The following is a 25,228-nucleotide window of genomic DNA, read 5'->3' on the forward strand; positions in this document are numbered from 1 at the left end:
AATGAAATCTCATTCCTGAAGGCAGTGCAGCCATAGCACCGAATGCCCTCTGACAAGGCTGTTACTGCAGGGTTGAGTGCAGCAAATGCTTTCTGTTTTCACATTCTAGAGCAAGGAATAGCATAAATTATCCCTAACTCTTGATTCTGTGATGAAGTAGCCGTCTGGTCTGATAGTACAGTGACAGTGATATAGGAGTGAACACTCTATGCTTGGTCTACTGCACAGAAAAGGACAATAGGACATATTTTAAAATGTCAGGATCCATCAGAACCATATTCAGGAAAGTTCTCATTTGTGAAAATAGATAGTATTGAAGATACATTATGATGCAAATCTAATCATGGCTGCTGGGCTGCTGAATTAAATTAAGGACAAATCTGAATGTCTCCAATTAAAAATGTGTTACTCCTTTTCCTGCCGTGTTTGCCATCTCTGTAAAAAGATGCTTTATTATACTTCTTTCAGGAGGTTGTGTCACAAAGGCTGTTGACCTACCTACTCCTCTCCTTTGATACGTGTATGTGGAACTCTTAGGCTGTAGATGTAGGATGAGTTTAACTATTTCCAGTCAGTTATTAGTGAAAATTGTGTTCACCACTATATGTGTGTTAAGGTATATGCATCACTGGCGTGGGGGCTATTGAGAAATCACAAGTGTGTGACCACAAGGTGTGTCAACAGACTAGTAAGAGGTATATTTTTCTGATAGCCCCCCTTTGAATTTATTCATCGTCCATTCAGTCACTCAGTATTAAATGAGTACTTTTCATATACCAAGCACTGAATTTGGGGTGTCTGTGAAGTTTGGGGAAGGAGAACAATAATTTATTTTGATAGTCCTAGTGTGGTTGATGAACATTACGTCAGTATGAGTGATTTGCAGCTACACAGTGATCACCTAGGAATGCCCAGAGGCAGTGTCTGTATCATTGCTATAAGAAGACAGTCAGATGACTGTCAGGGCTGCAAGATCTTAGGTGGAACAGATGGGAAGCTGGCTGAGGCCAGGGAGAAGACGACCTGCTCATTGGGTGGGTGTTGTGGGTGCCAAAGCCAGCTGGTAGATGCTGGTATAGGCACAGAGTCCAGAAGATCTAGGAAACTTGCCTATGTTTCAAGCAGTCAGAACCAGGAGGTCTAACCCAAAGGGAAGAACACTGTATCAAGACCTGAGTAATAATGAGTACCTCTGTCTCTTAGTGGAGGACAACTTTGAATAAAAATTGAGCCTTATGAGATGCTAAGGCTGCTACTGCAGCCATCAAGAAGCCTGTGTGCAAGCACAGGTTACTATCCACACCCCCCTCCCGGAAGCCTGTGCAGACGCCACTGCCAGGTTCCCGTCATACAGGGATAACTTCCCCGGGAGAACACACGGCGCGCCTCAGGCTCGTGCAACGTCATGCCAGCCTCTGCTGCCGCAGGCTCGCCCCTCATCTGTACCCCTCCCTCCCCCTGGCCTGAGTGAGCCAGAGCCCCTGAATCAGCGGCTCCTTTAACCCCGTCCTGGGTGAGCGAAGAACAGACGCCCTCCGGCGACCTACACGCAGAGGCTGGGCCAAATCCAAAGCTGAGCCCCGGGAGCTGTGCGAACAAAGAAGAGAAAGGGAAATCTCTCCCAGCAGCCTCAGGAGCAGCAGATTAAATCTCCACAGTCAACTTGATGTACCCTGCATCTGTGGAATACCTGAGTAGACAACGAATCATCCCAAATTGAGGAGGTGGACTTTGGGAGCAACGATATATATATATTCTTCCCTTTTTCTCTTCTTGTGTGTATGTGTATGCTTCTGTGTGTGATTTTTGTCTGTATAGCTTTGCTTTTACCATTTGTCCTAGGGTTCTGTCTCTCCATTTTTTTTTTTTTTTTAGTATAGCTTTTAGCACACGTTATCATTGGTGGATTTGTTTTTTGGTTTCGTTGCTCTCTTCTTTCTTTCTTTCTATTTTTTTATTTTTAATTTTTTTATTACTTTAAAAATTATTTTAATAATTATTTTTTATTTTAATAACTTTATTTTATTTTACTTTATTTTATTTTTTCTTCTTCTTTCTTTCTTTTTTTTTCTCCCTTTTATTCTGAGCCGTGTGGATGACAGGCTCTTGGTACTCCAGCCAGGTGTCAGGGCTGTGCCTCTGAGGTGGGAGAGCCAAGTTCAGGACACTGGTCCACAAGAGACCTCCCAGCTCCACATAATATCAAAAGGCGAAAATCTCCCAGAGATCTCCATCTCAGCGCCAAGACCCAGCTCCACTCAATGACCAGCAAGCTACAGTGCTGGACACCCTATGCCAAAAAAACTAGCAAGACAGGAACACAACGCCATCCATTAGCAGAGAGGCTGCCTAAAATCATAATAAGGCCACAGACACCCCAAAACGCACCACCAGACGTGGACCTGCCCACCAGAAAGACAAGATCCAACCTCATCCACCAGAACACAGGCACCAGTCCCCTCCACCAGGAAGCCTACACAACCCACTGAACCAACTTTAGCCACTGGGGACAAACACTAAAAACAATGGGAATTACGAACCTGCAGCCTGTGAAAAGGAGACCCCAAACACAGTAAGTTAAGCAAAATGAGAAGACAAAGAAACACACAGCAGATGAAGGAGCAAGGCAAAAACCCACCAGACCTAACAAATGAAGAGGAAATAGGCAGTCTACCTGAAAAAGAATTGAGAATAATGACAGTAAAGATGATCCAAAATCTTGGAAATAGAATGGAGAGAATACAAGAAATGTTTAACAAGGACCTAGAAGAACTAAAGAGCAAACAAACAGTGATGAACAACACAATAAATGAAATTAAAAATTCTCTAGAAGGGATCAATAGCAGAATAACTGAGGCAGAAGAATGGATAAGTGACCTGGAAGATAAAATAGTGGAAATAACTACTTCAGAGCAGAATAAAGAAAAAAGAATGAAGAGAATTGAGGACAGTCTCAGAGACCTCTGGGACAACATTAAATGCACCAACATTCGAATTATAGGGGTCCCAGAAGAAGAAGAGAAAAAGAAAGGGACTGAGAAAATATTTGAAGAGATTATAGTTGAAAACTTCCCTAATATGGGAAAGGAAACAGTTAATCAAGTCCAGGAAGCACAGAGAGTCACAAACAGGATAAATCCAAGGAGAAACACACCAAGACACATATTAATCAAGCTATCAAAAATTTAATACAAAGAAAAAATATTAAAAGCTGCAAGGGAAAAACAACAAATAACACACAAGGGAATCCCCATAAGGTTAACAGCTGATCTTTCAACAGAAACTCTGCAAGCCAGAAGGGACTGGCAGGACATATTTAAAGTGATGAAGGAGAAAAACCTACAACCAAGATTACTTTACCCAGCAAGGATCTCATTCAGATTTGATGGAGAAATTAAAACCTTTACAGACAAGCAAAAGCTAAGAGAATTCAGCACCACCAACCCAGCTTTACAACAAATGCTAAAGGAACTACTCTAGGCAGGGAACACAAGAGAAGGAAAAGACCTACAATAACAAATCAACACAATTAAGAAAATAGTAATAGGAACATACATATCTATAATTACCTTAAATGTAAATGGAGTAAATGCTCCAACCAAAAGACATAGAGTGGCTGAATGGATACAAAAACAAGACCCATATATATGCTGTCTACAAGAGACCCACCTCAGACCTAGGGACACATACAGACTGAAAGTGAGGGGATGGAAAAAGATATTCCATGCAAATGGAAATCAAAAGAAAGCTGGAGTAGCAATTCTCATATCAGAAAAAATAGACTTTAAAACAAAGACTATTACAAGAGGCAAAGAAGGACACAACATAATGATAAAGGGATCAATCCAAGAAGAAGAGATAACAATTGTAAATATTTATGCACCCAACACAGAAGCACCCCAATACAGAAGGCAAATGCTAACAGCCATGAAAGGGGAAATCGACAGTAACACAATAATAGTAGGGGATTTTAACACCCCACCTTCACCAATGGTCAGATCAACCAAAATGAAAAAAAATAAGGAAACACAAGCTTTAAATAATACATTAAACAAGATGGACTTAATTGATATTTATAGGACATTCCATCCAAAAACAACAGAATACACATTTTTCTCAAGTGCTCATGGAACATTTTTCAGGATAGATCATATCTTGGGTCACAAATCAAGCCTTGGTAAATTTAAGAAAATTGAAATCATATCAAATATCTTTTCTGACCACCATGCTATGAGACTAGATATCAATTACAGGAAAAGATCTGTAAAAAATACAAATACATGGAAGCTAAACAATACACTACTTAATAACCAAGAGATCACTGAAGAAATCAAAGAGGAAATCAAAAAATACCTAGAAACAAATGACAATGAAAACACGATGACCCAAAACCTATGGATGCAGCAAAAGCAGTTCTAAGAGGGAAGTTTGTAGCAACACAATCCTACCTTAAGAAACAAGAAACATCTCAATTAAACAACCTAACTTTACACCTAAAGCAATTAGAGAAAGAAGAACAAAAAAAACCCGAAGTTAGCAGAAGGAAAGAAATCATAAAGATCAGAGCAGAAATAAATGAAAAAATAAAAATGAAGGAAACAATAGCAAAGATCAATAAAACTAAAAGCTGGTTCTTTGAGAAGATAAACAAAATTGATAAACCATTAGCCAGACTCATCAAGGAAAAAAGGGAGAGGACTCAAATCAATAGAATTAGAAATGAAAAAGGAGAAGTAACAACTGACACTGCAGAAATACAAAGGATCATGAGAGATTACTACAAGCAACTATATGCCAATAAAATGTACAACCTAGAAGAAATGGATAAATTCTTAGAAATGCACAACCTTCCAAGACTGAACCAGGAAGAAATAAGAAACATAAACAGACCAATCACAAGCACTGAAATTGAAACTGTGATTAAAAATCTTCCAACAAACAAAAGCCCAGGCACAGATGGCTTCACAGGTGAATTCTATCAAACATTTAGAGAAGAGCTAACTCCTATCCTCCTCAAACTCTTCCAGAATATAGCAGAGGGAGGAACACTCCCAAACTCATTCTACGAGGCCACCATCACCCTGATACCAAAACCAGGCAAAGATGTCACAAAGAAAGAAAACTACAGGCCAATATCACTGATGAACATAGATGCAAAAATCCTCAACAAAATATTAGCAAACAGAATCCAACAGCACATTAAAAGGATCATACCCCATGATCAAGAGGGGTTTATCCTAGGGGCTTCCCTGGTGGCGCAGTGGTTGAGAGTCCGCCTGCCGATGCAGGGGACGCGGGTTCGTGCCCCGGTTCGGGAGGATCCCACATGCCGCGGAGCGGCTGGGCCCGTGAGCCATGGCCGCTGGGCCTGCGCGTCCGGAGCCTGTGCTCCGCAATGGGAGAGGCCACAACAGTGAGAGGTCCGTGTACCACAAAAAAAAAAAAAAAAAAAAAAAAGAGGGGTTTATCCCAGGAATGCAAGGATTCTTCAATATATGCAAATCAATCAATGTGATACACCATATTAACAAATTGAAGGAGAAAAACAATATGATCATCTCAATAGATGCAGAGAAAGCTTTCAACAAAATTCAACACACATTTATGATAAAAACTCTCCAGAAAGTAGGCATAGAGGGAACTTTCCTCAACATAATAAAGGCCATATATGACAAACCCACAGCCAACATCGTCCTCAATGGTGAAAAACTGAAAGCATTCCCACTAAGATCAGGAACACGACAAGGTTGCCCACTCTCACCACTGTTATTCAACATAGTTTTGGAAGTTTTAGCCAAAGCAATCAGAGAAGAAGAAGGAATTCAAATCGGAAAAGAAGTAAAGCTGTCACTGTTTGCAGATGACATGATACTATACATAGAGAATCCTAAAGATGCTACCAGAAAACTATTAGAGCTAAGCAATGAAATTGGTAAAGTAGCAGGATACAAAATTAATGCACAGAAACCGCTTGCATTCCTATACACTAGTGATGAAAAATCTGAAAGTGAAATTAAGAAAACACTCCCATTTACCATTGCAAGAAAAAGAATAAAATACCTAGGAATAAACCTACCTAAAGATACAAAAGACCTATATGCAGAAAATTATAAGACACTGATGAAAGAAATTAAAGATGATACAAATAGATGGAGAGATATACGATGTTCTTGGATTAGAAGAATCAACATTGTGAAAATGACTATACTACCCAAAGCAATCTACAGATTCAATCCTTATCAAACTACCACTGGCATTTTTCACAGAACTAGAACAAAAAATTTAATAATTTGTATGGAAACAAAAACGACCCCAAGGGCTTCCCCGGTGGCTCAGTGGTTGAGAGTCCGCCTGCCGATGCAGGGGACACGGGTTCGTGCCCTGGTCCAGGAAGATCCCACATGCCGCGGAGCGGCTGGGCCCGTGAGCCATGGCCGCTGAGCCTGCGCATCCGGAGCCTGTGCTCCGCAACGGGAGAGGCCACAACAGTGACAGGCCCACGTACCGCAAAAAAAAAAAAATCTACAAACAATAAATGCTGGAGAGGGTGTGGAGAAAAGGGAACCCTCTTGCACTGTTGGTGGGAATGTAAATTGATACAGCCACTATGGAGAACAGTATGGAGGTTCCTTAAAAAACTAAAAATAGAACTACCATATGACCCAGCAATCCCACTACTGGGCATATACCCTGAGAAAACCATAATTCAAAGAGTCATGTACCAAAATGTTCATTGCAGCTCTATTTACAATAGCCAGGACATGGAAGCAACCTAAGTGTCCATCAACAGTGAATGGATAAAGAAGATGTGGCACATATATACAACGGAATATTACTCAGCCATAAAAAGAAACGAAATTGAGTTATTTGTAATACGGTGGATGGACCTAGAGTCTGTCATACAGAGTGAAATAAGTCAGAAGGAGAAAAACAAATACTGTATGCTAACACATATATATGGACTCTAAAAAAAAAAATGGTCACGAAGAACCTAGGGGCAAGACGGGAATAGAGACACAGACCTATTAGAGAATGGACTTGAGGATGCGGGGAGGGGGAAGGGTAAGCTATGACAAAGTGAGAGAGAGGCATGGACATATATACACTACCAAACGTAAAATAGATAGCTAGTGGGAAGCAGCCGCATAGCAAGGGAAATCAGCTCAGTGCTTTGTGCCCACCTAGAGGGGTGGGATAGGGAGGGTGGGAGGGAGGGAGATGCAAGAGGGAAGAGATATGGGGACATATGTATATGTATAACTGATTCACTTTGTTATAAAGCGGAAGCTAACACACCATTGTAAAGCAATTATACTCCAATAAAGATGTTTAAAAAAAATTGATCTTTTATTGTCTTAATTCTAATAGATACACTGTTTCTGTGTGGGGCCCAGATATTGGGAAATAGTCATTGCTTTTCTTTTTGAAGGAGTAAGGAATTCACATATTTAGTAGTTATTGAGTGCCTGTTCTATGCCACAAATAGCTCAAATTCACCATGCACAGAACAGCCCCATTGCCTCCTCCACACTCAGCCTTCTCTTGCTCTCTCCCAGGGAATATGGCTCCATTATCACCATCTCCCAAGCCTGAAACCTGGAAGTCATCACCATTCACTTACAACTCTCTACCCAACTATCAATAGCTCACCAAGTACTGCAGAGCCTATCGCCAAGTATTTGATCACTATCGTCACCACTGCCATAATTCCCAAATCATCATCTCTGGACTGCAATCGCTTCCCAGGTGAGGTCTCTAAGATGAAAATCTAATAATGTATTGTCCTGAAATGAATCCCACGATGACTCTACATTGACTCTGGAAGCAAATCTAAGATCTGGCCACTGTCCATTTCCCCAGCCTCATCTCCCACTCCTCCTACCCCCTGAAGTATCATTACAGCCGGGCTCAACCACTTGCACACTGCCTTTGTCTTCCAGAGTATAGCCTTCCACTGGGGGGTCTTCCCATTTCCTTTATTCCAATCTCCATCTAAATTAACAAGATTTTCTGCTTCCTTTCTAAAAGTTGTCTCAAAGGTAAACCAGGCCTTTGTCTAGGAGCATTGCTCCCCAGGCCTTAGTCTGGTTGTTGTCCTTCCTCCCCACACGAGAGATTATCCCTTGATAGTCTCACCCACTTCGAGAAGAGAATTCTGCTGCCTCCCTGAGCAAAATGCCTCTCAACCCTGGATTCCCTTTGGAAGGGAGAGGTTTGCTTCTTCCTCAGAATATTCCTAGAATCTTATGCTTGGCACCATGAAAAGCCCCTTACTCAAGTGAAACCCTACTTCCTGCCTACATGTGGTGTGTCTTTGACCTTTATCACCCAAACAGTAAAACAATATCTTTACCAAAAAGTAATCTTAATATTCATACAACAAGAATAACTTATAAAAAATGAGGGAGAAGGAATTATCTTATGAGTTATATTCTGCTTTTATATGTCTAATCATAAGCATGGATGTTATGTATACATTTAAATATGTCCCATTAAACAGGAGCTTTTAAAAAAAAATAGTAACATTGAAAGAGGCTGTATTTTCACAGAATCAGATGCAATAAGTTTGCAGCACTCCCTCAGAATGCTGAAAACTCCCTGAATCAGGCAGGTGCTGTTCACTGAATATCCATGTGTCCCCATCCTGTGTGATTGCATCTGGGCAATGGGCCATGAACAAGAGGCACTCCTGGGCTGAAGCATTCAGGAATCAGTGTGCAATGCTCTGACTCTCTTTTCTCCTGCCATTATACAAAGAAGGGCATGTACTGAGATGGAGGATCCATATGATACAAACAGCCTGGGTCTCTGTGTCACAGCATGGAGGGCAGCTCCCCTGAAGAGTTAGCTGACTAACATTAGGACTTAGCAGGAATAAGAAATAAACCGTTATTGTGTTAAGTAACTGGGACTCCAGGGTTATATTTTTACCACATCAGAGCCCATGCTATCTTGACATAAACATTTCATTATCTCAGATTCCAACATACACAGAATACTGAAGGATATTTAAAATTGATGGAGGTATTGATGTAGGGAATCATACCAATTAATGTCAGTTTTTATAAAGATTCAGTTCATCTTATCTGAATATACTGGAGACAAGGAGAATATCAATAAGTAGCCTGAAAGCGTTCAATGCTGGCATATTATTTAAGTTCATATGAACTTTTATCACTGAAAGTCTAGACAGGTTAAGAAGTTGGACTCACACCAAAAACACATGCACTGCAGCAAATCATTTTGAAGACTCAATAGAAGCTTTAAATATAGGTTATGTAAAATGAAACCTTTTATATCTAAATTTGATTAAAGCCCAGCAGTTCAAAGAAGATTTAGGGCACAATTTGTCTGATGGAACTACTTGAGGCACAAATCTATTCAGTTTTGGAAAATACATTCCATATTGAAGAGACTGTTTTCCTTTCTATGGTGGATATATAATCCACATTCAGCCACTCATCATCAAATTCTTGGTCTTTGGAAAGATGTTGAACTTGAATATCTTCTCTTTGTTGCCCACTTATTAATTACTAACGATTTACCTGCCTCCTGCACATCAGCCTTAAAATAGTAGTCAAAGCAAGACAGCAACCTGGTAAGTTTTATAGTTTTGTTTCAGTTCTGACAAACATAATGTTAACAGTAAGGGTTACTGGTTGACTATATAGATCATTAAAAAAATATTTTAATGATCTGGGCTTGAGCAGCACTGCATCCTGCTGAACCAGAGGAGGTTGCTGCAAGTTTTATCTCCATGAAATTAAATTAATGTACTGGTCGAATGAAATTATTTCATACTGTAAATTCTTTTTGAATGCTAAAGTGAGGAAATTCTATCTGAGGAGTAGAGAAACAAGTTTAGCAGGATAGGGAGCCCCAATATTCACGATGATAACGTAAAGATTTTTCTCCTGGAGTCTTTTTCCACTGAAGTCAAGCAATCGTTTGCATTTGTGTGGCTGGTGGTTGGCAGATCCCATCTAGAGAGAGTTCTCGAGGGTCTACAAACTGTGTAACAATCATTGTAGTACTGGGGAAAATAGCTCACTCTGATGTTAAAGGGAACGTTTCCCTATGTGGGAGACTAAATCCCGAAGTCTTTATTGACCAAGTCAGACGATGCTGCAAGCTGTTCAAGTATATTTTTCATAAAGAGAGTTGCTACAAAGAGATAGCACATTTCTTTGTGCTGTCTTTGTGCTGTCCTCTGAGGCTATCTTATCTAACTTTGTTGGCTTTTGTGGGCTTCATGGTAGTGTTTGCAAATCCAAGAGAGGATGCAAAGTCACACAGTCACCAAACCCAGAGCAGGCAGTGTCTATTTCAACTCCGTTATTCCTCATATGTGATTAACAGGGATGCCCAGCCCAAGAGTCAGGTGTTGGATCACAGAGGGTCACCTACAAAGTGGCATCTTTGCTGCATCCTAGAGACCTGAGTTTTACCACTGCTACTGCAGAACACTCTCAGCTCTGACTGGTCAGTGCACACCACGGCTTCCAGAATCCAGGAAGTCAGCCAGTCTGTCTGTTTTTTTTCTTTCTTTTTTCTTTATCCATTCATTTACCTACTTAATTTATTTATCCGTGGCTGCGTTGGGTCCTCGCCACCTCGTGCGGGCTCCCTCTAGCTGCGGCAAGCGGGGGACCACTCCTCGCTGCAATGCGCGGGCCTCTCACCGCGCCTCTCCCGCCGCGGAGCACGGGCTCCAGGCGTGCGGGCTTCATCAGCTGTGGCTCGCGGGCTCTAGAGCACAGGCTCAGTAGTTGTGGCTCACGGGCCTAGCTGCTTCGCGGCACGCGGGATCCTCCCGGACCAGGGCTCGAACCCGTGTCCCCTGCACTGGCAGGCGGACTCCCAACCACTGCGCCCCCGGGAAGCCCCCAGTCAGTCTGTCTTTGAGCTTGGGTTGATAACAGCGCTCACTTTATTCACACCCCATAGAGACTGTTGGCAGTAAGAAGCTGACAGGCAGTATAGCTCTTGCCTCTAGAGCTTAAAGAGCAGGATTTAGAGACCCTTTCTGAGCAAACTTGCTGTGTGAATCTGTATGACTAACTCTTGGCTCAGTCCCTCCAAGAAGAAAAGAGATGCACCCAGGGATCTGCCTGGTAGCATAACTGTGTTAGTCACCTTTGGATGCCCCTCTTTCCATAGCTCACCTTGGGGAGAACGGTGGAGTGGAGGCCATAGGAACTGTAGGTGAGTCTTAGGTACGGTTCTCTGAGAAAGAGACTCAGAGACAGCAGCTTACATGGAGAGGACTCATTGGTCAGAGCTCAAGAGCCACACCTGTTAGAGAGTAAGGGAAGGAGGATTGTGCAGAAGGGGAAGTTGAGCTGTGATGAGGTTGCAACAGGAGTCTCAGATTAGCCTTTAGGGAGGTCTGGAGCTAGGATGGCCTGATTCAGACACGCCCCCAAATTGAGGCAAGGATGCTGGGCTTTGTACCCACTTATAGTCCAGGCACTAGATGTGGGTTGTCTCCAAGGAAGACAGGTAACCTTGGGTAAGGCAGCTTCCTTTGGTCAGGGCAATTCCTGAGGAGAGTCTCAACCATGAGCTGCCAGCAGATAGCACTCCTGGCAGCTGCAGGGAATGACACCATGATCCAAAAGGAGGAAATTTATTTTACTGAAGTATAGTTGATTGACAATAAATTTATTTTATTGAAGTATAGTTGATTGACAATGTTGTATTAATTTCTACTGTACAGCAAAGTGATTCAGTTATACATATGTATACATTCTTTTTCATATTCTTTTCTATTATGGTTTGTCATAGGATATTGAATATAGTTCTCTGTGCTATACAGTAGGACCTTGTTGTTTATACATTCTCTATGTAATAGTTTACAACTGCTAATCCCAAACTCCCAATCCATCCCTCCCCCACTCCCCATCCCCCGTGGCAACCATAAATCTATTCTCTATGTCTGTGAGTCTGTTTCTGTTTCGTAGATAGCTTCATTTGTGTCACATTTTAGGTTCCACATATAAGTGATATCATATGGTATTTGTCTTTCTCTTTCTGATTTACTTCACTTAGTATGATAATCTCTAGGTCCATCCATGTTGCTGAAAATGGCATTATTTCGTTCTTTTTTATGGCTGAGTAGTATTCCATTGTATATACCTACCACATCTTTTTTAATCTATTCATCTGTTAATGGACTTTTAGATTGTTCCCATGTCTTGGCTATTGTGAATAGTGCTGCAATGAACATTGGGGTGCATGTATCTTTTCAAATTATAGTTTTCTCTGGATACATGCCCAGGAATGGAATTACAGGATCATATGGCAACTCTGTTTTTAGTTTTTTGAGGAACCTCCATAGTATTTTCCATAGTGGCTGTACCAATTTACATTCTAAAGGGCTAATTATTAAGTAAGCAGTAAGACCATACTTTATTAGAGAGGTAAGTGAAGTGACTCTATGATTTTGCTTACATGACCTAGTAATAATCAAGCCATCTATGGTCCACCCACTAAAATTGCTCCCGCTTGGAGTGGAACCCTGAATTGGTTATCTTTCAGACCAAACTTGACCTTTAAGGTCTCTGTGGGAGGCATACTCACAGCCCATGATTATCAGGTCCCCAGCAACAACCTTAGATCTTGGGCTTTCAGAAGACTACCAGCCTCAAATTTCCCTTGTAAAGAGACATTATAAGGATAGAGCCCATGGGAGCCCTTGCCATTAATAGTTTCAACCTGAATGACTTCTCAAGGTCAATTCAGGTCTTATACTACATTTAAAAAAATGCATATACTTGTACATCATCAGAAATTCAGAAAATACAGAATGACAAAAATGAAGAATTAAAATTACCTCTAATCCCACCACTGCTTACATAGTAGTATATATTGATCATTCTAGTTTTTTTTTTTTCCTACCCATATGCAAGTCCTATTTTTAAAAAGTAATTTTACTGTGGAGACAGACAGCTCTGGATTCAAATCCTGGTTCCACCACTTACTCATGGTGTGACCTCCAGTAATTTACCATTGATTTTTTTGTTCATGTATAAAATGGGAATAATTACACTCATGGAATTTTGTTAGGCTTTAAAATGAGGTGATATCTGAAAACCATCTACTTCCACAGCCTGGTGCAAAACAAACGTTCAATAAATGTTACATACTTTACTTCCCCACCCAAGTGGCTAAATTGGAAAAACCACATAGAACCCAACTTCAAGAACTGAGTTATGATCTGAGAAGAACCTCCTTAAAAAGATCTCAAGATTCATTGCTTAAATTAATTCCAAACTTTTTCAAGCTATTAAGAGGCAATGCACAATTTGATTCAGATATGTAACGTGAGACTATGTAATTAAACATACATATCCTGAAATTAATTTTACATTCGCTTTTATAATACAGTACACTTATATAGAATAACACATGGTTCTTGATTAAACAGCAGACTGCCGTTCAATCAAACAGCTCAAGATAGACCATAAAATGAGAAAATGCAGCATCAGCACCAAAATATGGTTATGGGATTTTAATATTCACATCCACACTCTTACCTAGGTAACATAAAAATAAATGTTTCAGACAGAAAATGTTAAGAAAATATTAAGCATTAGGTATATCACATTCGTGCTTAAACACTATTGGCACATCTAGATTTATTGTAAGTAAGACAAGAGAAATTTGGAGATTTCTCTTTCAAAGTGGAGTTAATTAGGACCAATATAATTTGGTTTAAAATTTTCAATTATGGAAGTAAAAAACCTTTAAGGTCATTTGAGTTTATTATTTTCTATATTTCTTAGTTTATTTTCAAAATAAAATCTACTGAACTACGCACATATTATGATGGAAATATTTTGTAAATCTCAGCTCTACATAATCCAAACTCTTGCACAGTTATGGGAGGAGGGAAGAGATACGTCAGATCTGCAGATGATTCTCCAAAATCTTGTTTCACTCTTTAATGTGATTTGCTCCCCTTCTACAAATCTTTATCTGAGCAGTAAAAAAGACAGTAAAACTGGCCATTTGAATTTCATTTTACTCCCCGTCCTATGTTGGAAGGCTTCTGAGGTAGGGAAAACCTGTGCTCTACTCACAGTCAGGTGCCCCCTGTTCCTTACACAAAACTTCTTTCCCCTCAATCTGATCCTGCTCAAAGAAGACCTAGCTAAAATACCCCAGAGTTTTCAATGTAAGCTTTTTGTTGAAGTATGCCATGTTGCGAGATAACGCTCTGGGGGGGTCTCACGTTTCTGCCTATCTTATGAGTAGAGAGGCACCAATAACTTTTGTTCTCGACTATCTTTGCAAGGATGATTATGAAGAGAACAGCCTTGGAAGATAGTGTCTCCCTCCCAAGCGGAGGACAGGCTTGTGTACTATCTACTATAATGAAGATATTGTCTCCCTCCTTGCCAAACGTGGGGCAGGTTTGCTTGTATTCCATACTGTATGAAAGATTTGGGTTCCCTAAGCTTGGGGTTCCTCAGCTGACACAAACCCATTGTGTGTGCAGCATCCATCTGAGCCTCCCCTGGGCAACTTGGAGCCGGGGGAGCAAGGGAAACCAGGGCAAACACAAAGCTCATGCTGCTGGCCGGGCTGTGAGTCGTCAATTCCTTTGTCTCTGACCCAGGGATATCAGGTCTCCCGCCAGCAGCCACGAAACCGTGGCAGGCTTGCAACGAGGACAGATCTCAGACCCTTCACAGTTCTTGACATATGGTACATTAAAATGGTGCCCAGATCCTAAATGTACAGATGGGTACATTTTTATGAAGTGAACACATTCACCTAAATAAAACCCAAGAAACAATGTAACCAGAATCTCAGAATCGGGCTTCTCTGGTGGCGCAGTGGTTGAGAGTCCACCTGCCGATGCAGGGGACACGGGTTCGTGCCCCGGTCCGGGAAGTTCCCCCATGCCGCGGAGCGGCTGGGCCCGTGAGCCATGGCCGCTGAGCCTGCGCGTCCGGAGCCTGTGCTCCGCAATGGGAGAGGCCACAACAGTGAGAGGCCCACGTAGCGCAAAAAAAAAAAAAAAAAAAAATCTCAGAATTCCCCTCCTGCCTCCCTACCAGTCACAACCCCAACACAGGTAACCTCTACCCTGACTTCTAACACCAGAGGTTAGTTCTGCCTTTCTTGAACTTTAGACAAATGGAATCAGACAGTGTGTATTCTCCTGTGTGGCTTATTCTGCTCAATATTATGTTGGTGAAATTTATTCATGTTGTTGCATATAGTTTCTTCATTGTCATTACTGAATGGTATTCCGTCATGTGAATATACCACGTTTCCTGAATTCTGTATCTTCTTCTGAACTCCTGCAATCCTTTATTAGTACCTTTCCCGTTCAACTCACCACTTTTTACCCTGTATTTTAGTTACTAAAGTATATATTTATTATTGCCTGTCCTAGACTATTCACTCCTTGTAGACTTAAGCCTCAAGAGAACCTGGGCACTGTATTCATTCATTCATTCATTCAACTATTCTAGAAACATTCATAGAGAGCCACTATGTCTGCAGTACGTTAGAGGCCAGCATTGTCCTCATTCACGTAACGAATACTAGAAAATATTTGGTGAATTCTTGAGTGGGAAATAGCAGGAAGCAAAGCTAAAAAAGTCCACAAGGAAGTGGCTGAGGAAATTTACCAAATAGAAAATGTGTCTTGACTAGAGCTGATTGTATTGCATGAGGAATGAGACTAGTTTTTACCAAAGATTCAAGGACTTGTATGGCAAACTGCCTAGTAAAATCTTCACATGATTATCCTGTGGGCATCTTAATGAAAGAAAACTTGTGATTTACACATCCCCAAATTTGTTTGTCCACAAAAGATGGAAAATCTTTTCCATCTCATTAAAATGCACCACAATCCATTCAGTTGCTCAAGCAAAATATATTAGCATCATTTTCTCTGTCTTTTATTCCGAACATCCAGTGAATTAATAAGCCCTGTGGACTCCATCTCTAAAGCGCATTCCAAATCTGGACTTGTGTCCATCTCTGCTACTGTTTAGTCCTGATCATTTCCCTACTTCTCGTCTGCTCAAGCCACAAAAAAACCACAGTTATCCTTTGGAAACATAAGTCAGGTCATATTACATCCTTGCTTAAAACCCTCTGATAGTATCTCATTGCTCTTAGAACACAATGCAAACTCTTTACTCCAGTTTTAGAAGTACATTCTTAAATGTGACTTTATCTTGTCCTCATCTGCTCAGTTCCAGCCACCTGGCCTTTTGTTCACCAAGCTTGCCTTGCCTTATGGACTTTGCTGAGGTGAGTTTAAAGGAAATAGGTAACACGTGCACATTGATGATTTAGGGTCTTTCTATGACAAAAGAGTGAGACCATACCGGACTTAGCAGTGACTTAGCAAGTTCCTCTGCTTTTATAGTTTCTTTTCCTTCTGTAGGCTCCAAGAATGCATGCAGTAATAACACAATGAGCCTGAGAACCATTCCCAAATTTAAAGGTGCTTGAGAACATACTAGAGTATACAAGAAAATTAAATAGCTGGTTTTCCCCAGGACCTTCATTGTCATGTTTGAGCTGCATTCACAGGTATTATTCATAGCATGTCTAGCACCATGATGACCTTTCAGATCTTATTAGCTTTGTTGAGGTTGGTAGAATTACATTTACATTGATTTCTAAAGGGCGGTGTATTTGAGAGCATGCTTGGATGGTGTTTACCAAGTGGGGCTGACGGGGTAAACATAGATAAAGAATTAAGAATGCTCCAGAGCCAGCCAGATGATAAAGGCAAATCTTATTTAAGAATAATTGGATTTATGTTACCCATAAATCTGAATTGTATCTGGGAAATTCTCCTTTATATCCAATCAGTGTATGGATGGGGTTAGAATAGGAATAACATCTAATCTCTCAAGATCACTGCTTGACCATGGAGAATATTTCCTATTTTGTTTCCAGCACAGAAAACTGAGAAATTCCAGTGTGTGACCATAGTGCAGCCTCTGCTCAACTCATGATGGATGTCCAATACGTATTAAATGATGTCACTTGGACAGAAGTCTCTGACAATGTGGGAAGACAACCTATTAATGTTCATTATTATAGGATTTTCATCTGAACATGTGTCATCTTGACTTAGTCAAAAGATTTTACTTGGTTGGACATTCGGATTGGTGATGCTACGTGTGATACACTCTTAGGTCTGAGCAGCTTCTGAATTACACGTGGCCAGACAACCTCTCTACAGGAGGCTGATGGACCAGTGGCTAAGGGTCCAAGTGTTGGAGACAAATATACCTGGGTTTGAATCTTGGCTCCATTCCTTACTGGCCATAGGCTTTTGGGTAAATTATTTAACTTCGCTGCATTTCAGAGTTCCACCTGTAAAATGAGAATTAATGATAATCTCTACTTTTCAGAGGCCTTGTGAGGATTCTGTGAGGGGAGGCATGTAGAGAGGTGAAAGGGTTGTGAGTGCTGCCTCTTCCCACCCCACTGCCAGCTTGACTGACTGACATAGAGTTTCTTGTTTCTGAGTGTTGCCAGCCCACCTGAACCTCCACCATTAGCATCAACAGGTGGGGACTTGCCCAGCATCCATGCTGGCCCAGTGGGCAAGTTTGAGGTCAGGTCCCAGCCAGTCTCACCTCAGCTGTGTCTCTGAGAGCAGCTGGCCCTTCCCCGCCTTTCTCCTCTGTGCCTCTTTCCTCCCCTCTCTCCTCCTCCTGCATCAGTAGTGGGTTGCTAGGAAAAGGACCTGCAGTCCAGAGACATGTTTAGGTGAAGTAATATCTCAACTGTACAGTAAACAATGGTAGTGGTCCCCTATTCCTGGCTCTGTTTTTTTTTTTTCCTGAAAAAATGCAGACCTCACTTTATTTAAGAAGGCTCTCTGAATATTTTTAAGGTTATACCAAATACAGAGACAAATAAAACCCAACACTGTAACTTGTTACACCACATGAAACAGGAATTGGGTAGAACTTGTGCATCTCAGAACCCAACAGCCAACTTGGGAGAAGCTGATATCTTTGCAACCTTGCATTCAATGCATTTATATAGATAATAACATTATTATACAACTTCTTACTGTTACTCTTTGAGTCATCACAGGCCTTACAACCTTTCATTTTTATTAAAATTCCAATTTTCCCTTTCACCTATTCTATTTTATAAGATGAGATAGGTGAGTGGAATGCAGTGGAAATCACTTCTCATTTCTCATTTTTTCTCCATACTTAACTCTCAATCTGTTCTTACTGTGATTATACTTCCAAAGTGAATTATTTGTCAAACTCAATAAGCATTTCCTTTCTAATTGCCTGACTCAGTAGAGATGTTGTAACTTAAGTGATGGTTATAGCCTGGAGTCAAAGCCTGGCAAAGCATGGCCCCGTGGTCACTGTACAAAAAGTGGGTGAATCCTTCAGAGCCTTGGAAACCCAGAGTCCAGTTTCGAGTCTGAGACTCCAAGTCATAATGCAGCTTTGAAGGTCCAGCCTTCTGCATCTCTGAAAGTGAAAATTAAAGCTTTAACTTCTCTTTAGAAGTTTCATAATGAACTTCCTCAGCCTCTCTTACTATATAAAACTCTGACGTAATATATTCCTGGTAGGTCACATGTAAATCTGTGGGCCACAAATGGACAAATACCCTAAACCCTCTTCACCTGGCCCTGTTTTTCCTCCTACTGCTCTGATCTCTTATATGTCTGTTTCTCTTCACCTCCTTCCAGCAGCCTCTGGTTTCACCTCCTTTCATTGCATGTTCTCCCATCGTTTGCAGAAGCCCAGTGCTGCAACTCAAATGTACAAGGCTCTCAATCAGAAATATTATTAACGACTGGTACTGACCAGTCAGAAGGGTCTGTGGCAGAGGTAGCTCTGGGGCAGAATCCAGAGACCCCTGCAGGCCAGGAGTCAATCCTTCAGTTGTTGGACTCTGAGGGGAAATCCTGGAGGGGCCCCCGGGAAGGGACAGAGCAACCAGGTGGCAGCCTGGCAATGGCCCACTCAGGGGGTTTGGGCAATGGCTATTTACACAGAAATACTTTAGCTGTTAGGCTGTACCTGTGTGTACCATTTAAATATCAGCCCTGATCCCAGCCGTCTCCATTTTCAAAACAAGTTACCATTTAATTTTTCTTCTTTCCCTTTTTCTCCCCTTCTCTTCTCATCTTTTGTCCATTCTTTCAACTGGTAAATGTCAAATAACACACACACACACACACAGGGCAAAATACCCACTCCTTCCTGCAAAGGAGTCAAGTGGAGCCCGGGCTCAGGAGATTTGAGGCGAGTCTGTTCGTTTCCTAGGGCTGCTGTAGCAAAGTACCGCAACGGCTCCCAGTTCTGGAGGCTGGAAGTCTGAGATCAAAGTGTTGGCAGGGCCACGTGCCCTCTGAAACCTGTAGGGAAGGGATCTTCCAGCTTCCGACAGTCCCAGACGTTCCTTGGCTCGGGCAGCATAGTCTCTGCCCCCGTCTTCACATAGTGCTCTCCCTGTGTCTTTTCCCACATGTTCACTCTGCATCTGTCTGTGGCCAAATTTCTCCATGTTATGAGGGCACCGGTCTTACTGTGTTAGGGCGCACCCTAATGACCTCATCGTAAGTTGCTTAAATCTGCAAAGGCCCTATTCCCAAATAAGGTGACATTTCTCAGATTGAGGGTTAGAACTTCAACGTCTTTTTTGAGGGGATGTAATTCAACCCATACCAGGGGTTCTTCCGCATTAGGTAGTCCCTGAGTACAAAATTCATGAGATTCTCTGTCCTTGTGCCAACACCTCAATTTAAAAACTAAGAGCCTTCACTCTCTACTCAGACATAAACCATGCTGGGCTAAGGAAGTTTGCTCAATTTCTGAGAGCAACAATCCTCACCAAGCTTCAATAACTTCAGAGATCTCTATGAGCAACCTACCCACTTTACAGATAAGGAAGCTGAGAGCCAGATGCATGATTTACCTGAGACTTCAGAGCTTGAAGAGTCACAGCCAAAAGTAGAACCCACGTCTCTACTCTCCTTTCACTATTCCAAGTAATATGAGGTAAGGTGTTGGTTTAACAAACATTGCATCTACCTTACTTGGAGGGCTACTTTAATCTTCACCTTACCTTGTCTGTGTAAGGTAAGCTTAGACATAGCTTCTAAGATAATCCCCGAGGAAATATTTCTCAGAGACATCAGTGCATCCAATGGGTCTCTAAGAGCAATAATGAGAATCAGTGGGTAAGGCATTCTAACAATCCCCAAATGTGTTTTTAACACTGTTATTGTTGTTTTAACATTGAATACACTTAACCAGGAAATCCAAACTTCTTTCTGAAGCATTCCAACTGTTGTGTTTATACCCAGTTGCCATACAACATTTGCTCCTACTGTGTTTTAGTTGGCAAGGGCTGGAGGAAGGGTTTCAGGAGCCAAGTAGCCTCAGATAGGGAATCTTTCCAATCCCCGGGGATCTGGCATAGCCCCAGAATCAATAGTCACAGGGACAGACGCCAACACTCATCTCATCCAGTGCTTTAGCTAACCTTGGACCAGCCCCCTGTTTAGACGCTGAAACTGAATAGGAAAAACCAGCTGAAAAAATAGAGCCCTGAAAATGTTATAGATAAATAAGTAAAAGCTGCACTTTTTTCCATTAGGGAAAAAAGGGGAATACTGCAGAGGATATATGAAATGTTCACTCCCTCCCTCCAAAAATCTCAAATACAGCCATGTTGCCAATCTCCTGAATTAAAAATGGATAAACATGGCAATGTTTTCCTATCATTACATATTTTCCAGACACAGGGTATTTCCGACTTTCATTATACAATTTGGAGACTGTGAAATGAAAATATACATGATTTAAATGGCAGTGTATAAATCTGACATCTTTCTCTATAAGACATATCATTTATTTATCCAGCAAACTTCGAGCACCTACTATTACATACCAGCACTGTGCTGGTATGAATGAATCTGGGCCCCAGAAGTGCTTAGAGACTGTCAAGGAAGATGTCCACCAACTACAGTTCGCTGTGTCACTTGCTATAATGAAAGTATATGGACAGTGCTGTAGGGGTATATATGAATGATTAATTCTGCCTCAGAAGGAGAAGTGGAAGATGGGGGGTACACGCTGAGAAAAGGTTTGGTCTAATTGGTGTTTTAGAGAGACGACCACAGCAGCAGTGCAGAGTCAGGCAGACAGCACATTCTGTGCACCTACTCTACACCCTGGCATTTTGCGTGAATATTTTTAAATTCCTGCAGCTGTGTCTTTCTCCGAAGATAGATGGGTATGCGGAGATTCTTTGTGACCGTTCTAACATAGCCTGCCGTGAAGAGGGTAGAGCTCTGAGGGGCAAGCTTCATTTGTCTGCAGATAGACCTGGTGCAGGGTGAGCTGCAGCAGTTCTGATGATGTAATACCCCGTCCAGGGAAAGGGTGCATTTGTTCACTTTTCTGACCAAGCACCACGTTACAGCCTCTAACTGAGGATGTACCAGGAACTGTAGTTGTCCTAGAGGTGTGGGTATGGGGTGGGTAGAGGAGAGGTGAGGAGGAAAAGAAGGGGGCAGGGAGGAGAGCAGGATCAGAGAAGCGGGGGCTGCAGGAGGGGAACTCCTCTGGCTTCATTTGGATATTGCTCTCCTGGACTCCAAATGGAAAATCGAACTGAACCCCCATGATTAAAAAGTGCAATACACGGCTTCCCTGGTGGTGCAGTGGTTGAGAATCTGCCTGCCAATGCAGGGGACACGGGTTCGAGCCCTGGTCTGGGAGGATGCCACATGCCGCGGAGCAACTAGGCCCGTGAGCCACACCTACTGAGCCTGCGCGTCTGGAGCCTGTGCTCCGCAAAAAGAGAGGCCGCGACAGTGAGAGGCCCGCGCACCGCGATGAAGAGCGGCCCCCGCTTGCCACAACTAGAGAAAGCCCTCGCACAGAAACGAAGACCCAACACAGCCAAAACATAAAATAAATAAATTTTAAAAAGAATAAGGAGACAAGAAAAATCAATATAAAATATTAAAAAATAAATGCAATACATGCTAAGAAAGTCTAAAGTTATTTATACCAGGCATTAAAGTGTTTTGCATGAGACTATAGTATGACAGAGACAACCCAAGAATTATGTCTTTCATTAAAAGGTTTGCAACTCAGTGTGCTGTGATCTAACTACAGCGGTTTTCCTGTCTTGGTGACTTTTTTTTATTTTAAACAGGGCCTTACAAACCAAGGAATGCAAATGCATCAGAAACACTCAGCCTCAGGGTTTTAACTTATTGTCACGTCTTCCTAATCACTTCCTTTCAGCACTTTACCTGCTTGTGCCAGGAGAAAGGTGAATAGTTATACCGCCATTGCCCCTCAACCCCATGTCTCCTAAACCCAGCTATAAAGTAAACTGTCATTTCTTTCTTCATTATTCAAAGTTAGCATTCGCTAGTTCAAAGCCCATTGGAGATTATGCATCAAGAATGATCTACATTAAGGTTGGGATTAAAGGAAAATCAGTTACATGAAAGAAAGGTGTTTTTGCCACAAATCTTGTGTGTGCATGTCAAGAAGTATATTCATTGCCTAATTTGAAAAGAAACCAGGACAACTCGCAGAGATATATACCTGCACCTGGCCAGTCCTTCCATAAAGACACTTTCTGTTTGAAGTTTGCCTGTGAAGTTAGAGGAAAAACATCTTTCCCTGGTGAGCACATGTAGCTTATTCAAAAAAAAAATAAATAAACCAATAATGCTAGGTGTAATTCTGATTTTAGGCACTCATGAAGAATACAATCAAAAGTTGATTCATCCTAGACATGTTTAGACAGGGCAAGAAAACTAGGTTTACAAGTAAGGCTGAGAGATTTCGGTTGGCTCTAAGGAGAGGTTGGATGAACTTTCAAAATCCCTTCCAACCCAGTGATTGAATAAGTTTATCAGTTATTGCCTAACTATATTCGTGATCTTGCAGGCTTGTTTGGAGCAACCATTTGCTGATTTGATGCAAATCTTTGTGATGCCTGATGTGAATCAAGGGACCCACAATGGGCTGGGCACTAAATCAGGTGCTTTTCACAAATCGTTCCGTTTACTCCTCAGATCAGTCCCTCGATTCAGATATTACAAATTTCTACTATGTATCATCCTCTGCAGCATTATTTATCACATACTTTACACTATTATTAAACTGGAAACTGAGGTCTCAGATCTGATGCAATACTGAATTTGAAAGTACGGTGATTATGTTCTGTGGAACGTCTAGAACACTATGAAAGTTCACAGTGCATAGAAAACAACAAAAATTAATAATGCCTGTATTTTTGCTGGACCAGTTTTGCAACATATAGAGAGAACATACTGTGAAATCAAATGTCTGATGTGAATTTACCAAGGTGCTGGTACACCGGAGCGATTCTGACTGCAGAGGCTAAGTGCCTTCTGGTCTCTGTGATGTTCCTAATTCCACCCTGGCTCCTGCCACATCTGGCATTAGGGATGGGTTTGATAAATGTGTGTGGAACTAAGCTTAGGCACCATAACCGCTCTTCCAGGCCCCTCCTAAAGTGCCCTGAGTCCTCTCGTTTCCAAATATTATGGTGGGAAGGTCAGAGGGGTGAGACCTTTCCATGTGTTTCTGGCATCCTCTCTGATCAAGGCTTGATAAGCAAGGGTGTTATCTGAGGCCTCCAAAGCAGATGCTCAGAGTCTATTTCTACTTTTAACTCAAAGGCAGATTTTGCTGAAGGACTTTAGGGGTCTGGCTAGGGGCTCTGTGATCTGTAGACTTTGAGTAGAAGCACTCTTCTCCGGTAACCTGGGGAGGGTGCAGAATATTTCAGTGGGGAAAACATACCTCTGTCTCATAGTTTTGCACCCAGCTTAGCCATTTTATCACTTCCATCTGGCTTTGCTCTTTTATAACAAAAACATCAAAGTGGACTTGGCAAGGATCATCCCCCAAATGTGCTTTCATTGTCTAGGTTAGTGAATCTCTGTCCAGTCCATAAAGAAGAACATTTTACTGTGGTTAATGTCACTTGCTTCATGGAAAGCACTAACTTAGCAACTGTACCTAACTCTGACTAAATCTAATGGCTTTATAATTAATGAGAAAATGAGCATTTGTTGAGTTCCTTAACTTGAGCCAGGCGATGTATTTATTACTACGCTGTTTTGAATTATCTATCTTACGGGTGAGGAAACTGAGGCTCAGAAAGATTGAACAATCTGCTCACAGTCATGGAGTGAAAGTGGAGTTAGTGACTGAGTTAGGATTTTCACTCAGATCCATTGTGAGAAGTGAGCCCAACTCTTTCTACTAGACTCTAAGATCTTTATTACATCAACACAGACACAGAAGTACGGGATCCTAACTCTGCCTCTGTATCCTGACATGGTATGAGTTACTCAGGGCTGTCACTCTGTTCTAAGGAGGACACATGAAGCACTGCCCAGGGTCAATAGCCACCTCTGTGAATACAAACACCGCAGGATGGCTGCTGGGTGTGCTCGAGGTTTGGATAGAGATCTGTGGCCAACTCAGCATCCTTGAAGAGCCTGAATGGTTGTTACCACAGTGTTTCCGAGCAACACAACGCCAGGGGGAAGACTTTGAGGCTCTGGATGGACAGGACTTTGTTGACGTAACTGAGAGAGTACTGGGGTTCTGGGGTACTGGGGTGCTGGCGAGCATTGGACAGCAGTAGCGCCAACGTGCAACCACACTTTGCAAATAAAATGATTCCTGTTTTTGTCAATGAGTTCTTCCTTAAACACCTAAAATTTATACAAAAGTATAGATGAAAAGCACCAGGCTGAACATGATTTTATCCACTGCGCACAGTACCCTCTTTAAATGAAGGGAAGTAACTATATCATTCAAACGATCTCACACGTTTGTAAACAGCCCACTCTCTTCCTTGTGGAACCAAGTTAATGAGAGAAACGAACAGAATCAGCACGCTTTTCCATTCTGTTGGCACATTTTTAATCAGCTTGGGTGAGGAGGTGTCTGTTTCTCAGTTTGGTTAAAAATACTGTATGGTTAAAAATCTAGAGCTGAATTACTTATCACTTGATTGACAGAAGAGTGCTTAGGTATTACTTATTTCCCATGGAGAACCCATAAGATAGTGCAGCAGCCTTGACTCTGTTTTCAGACATGAAGAAGAAGCTACAGCACAGAGAGGTCAACCGTCTGCTTCAAAGTACACAGCAGGTGATGAATTCTAACACATGCTCTGAGTTTCGAGC

At 41.7% G+C, this 25,228-nt stretch overlaps 1 long non-coding RNA gene across 5 annotated transcripts in view; it reads left to right on the forward strand.

Annotated features, from left to right (window-relative positions):
- LOC115849690 (uncharacterized) overlaps positions 1–25,228 on the forward strand; it is a 422,316-nt gene that overhangs the window by 391,133 nt on the left and 5,955 nt on the right. For 4 of the 5 annotated variants that reach the window (XR_009564596.1, XR_009564595.1, XR_009564593.1 and 1 more), the window contains exon 10: positions 7,557–7,746. The exons of the other annotated variant lie outside the window; for it this stretch is intronic. This is a non-coding gene — a long non-coding RNA (uncharacterized lncRNA). The remainder of the gene's footprint in view (positions 1–7,556; positions 7,747–25,228) is intronic. 5 annotated transcript variants of the gene reach the window in all.

Source organism: Globicephala melas, chromosome 7, assembly GCF_963455315.2.
Source record: "Globicephala melas chromosome 7, mGloMel1.2, whole genome shotgun sequence".
NCBI classification, from domain to species: domain Eukaryota; kingdom Metazoa; phylum Chordata; class Mammalia; order Artiodactyla; family Delphinidae; genus Globicephala; species Globicephala melas.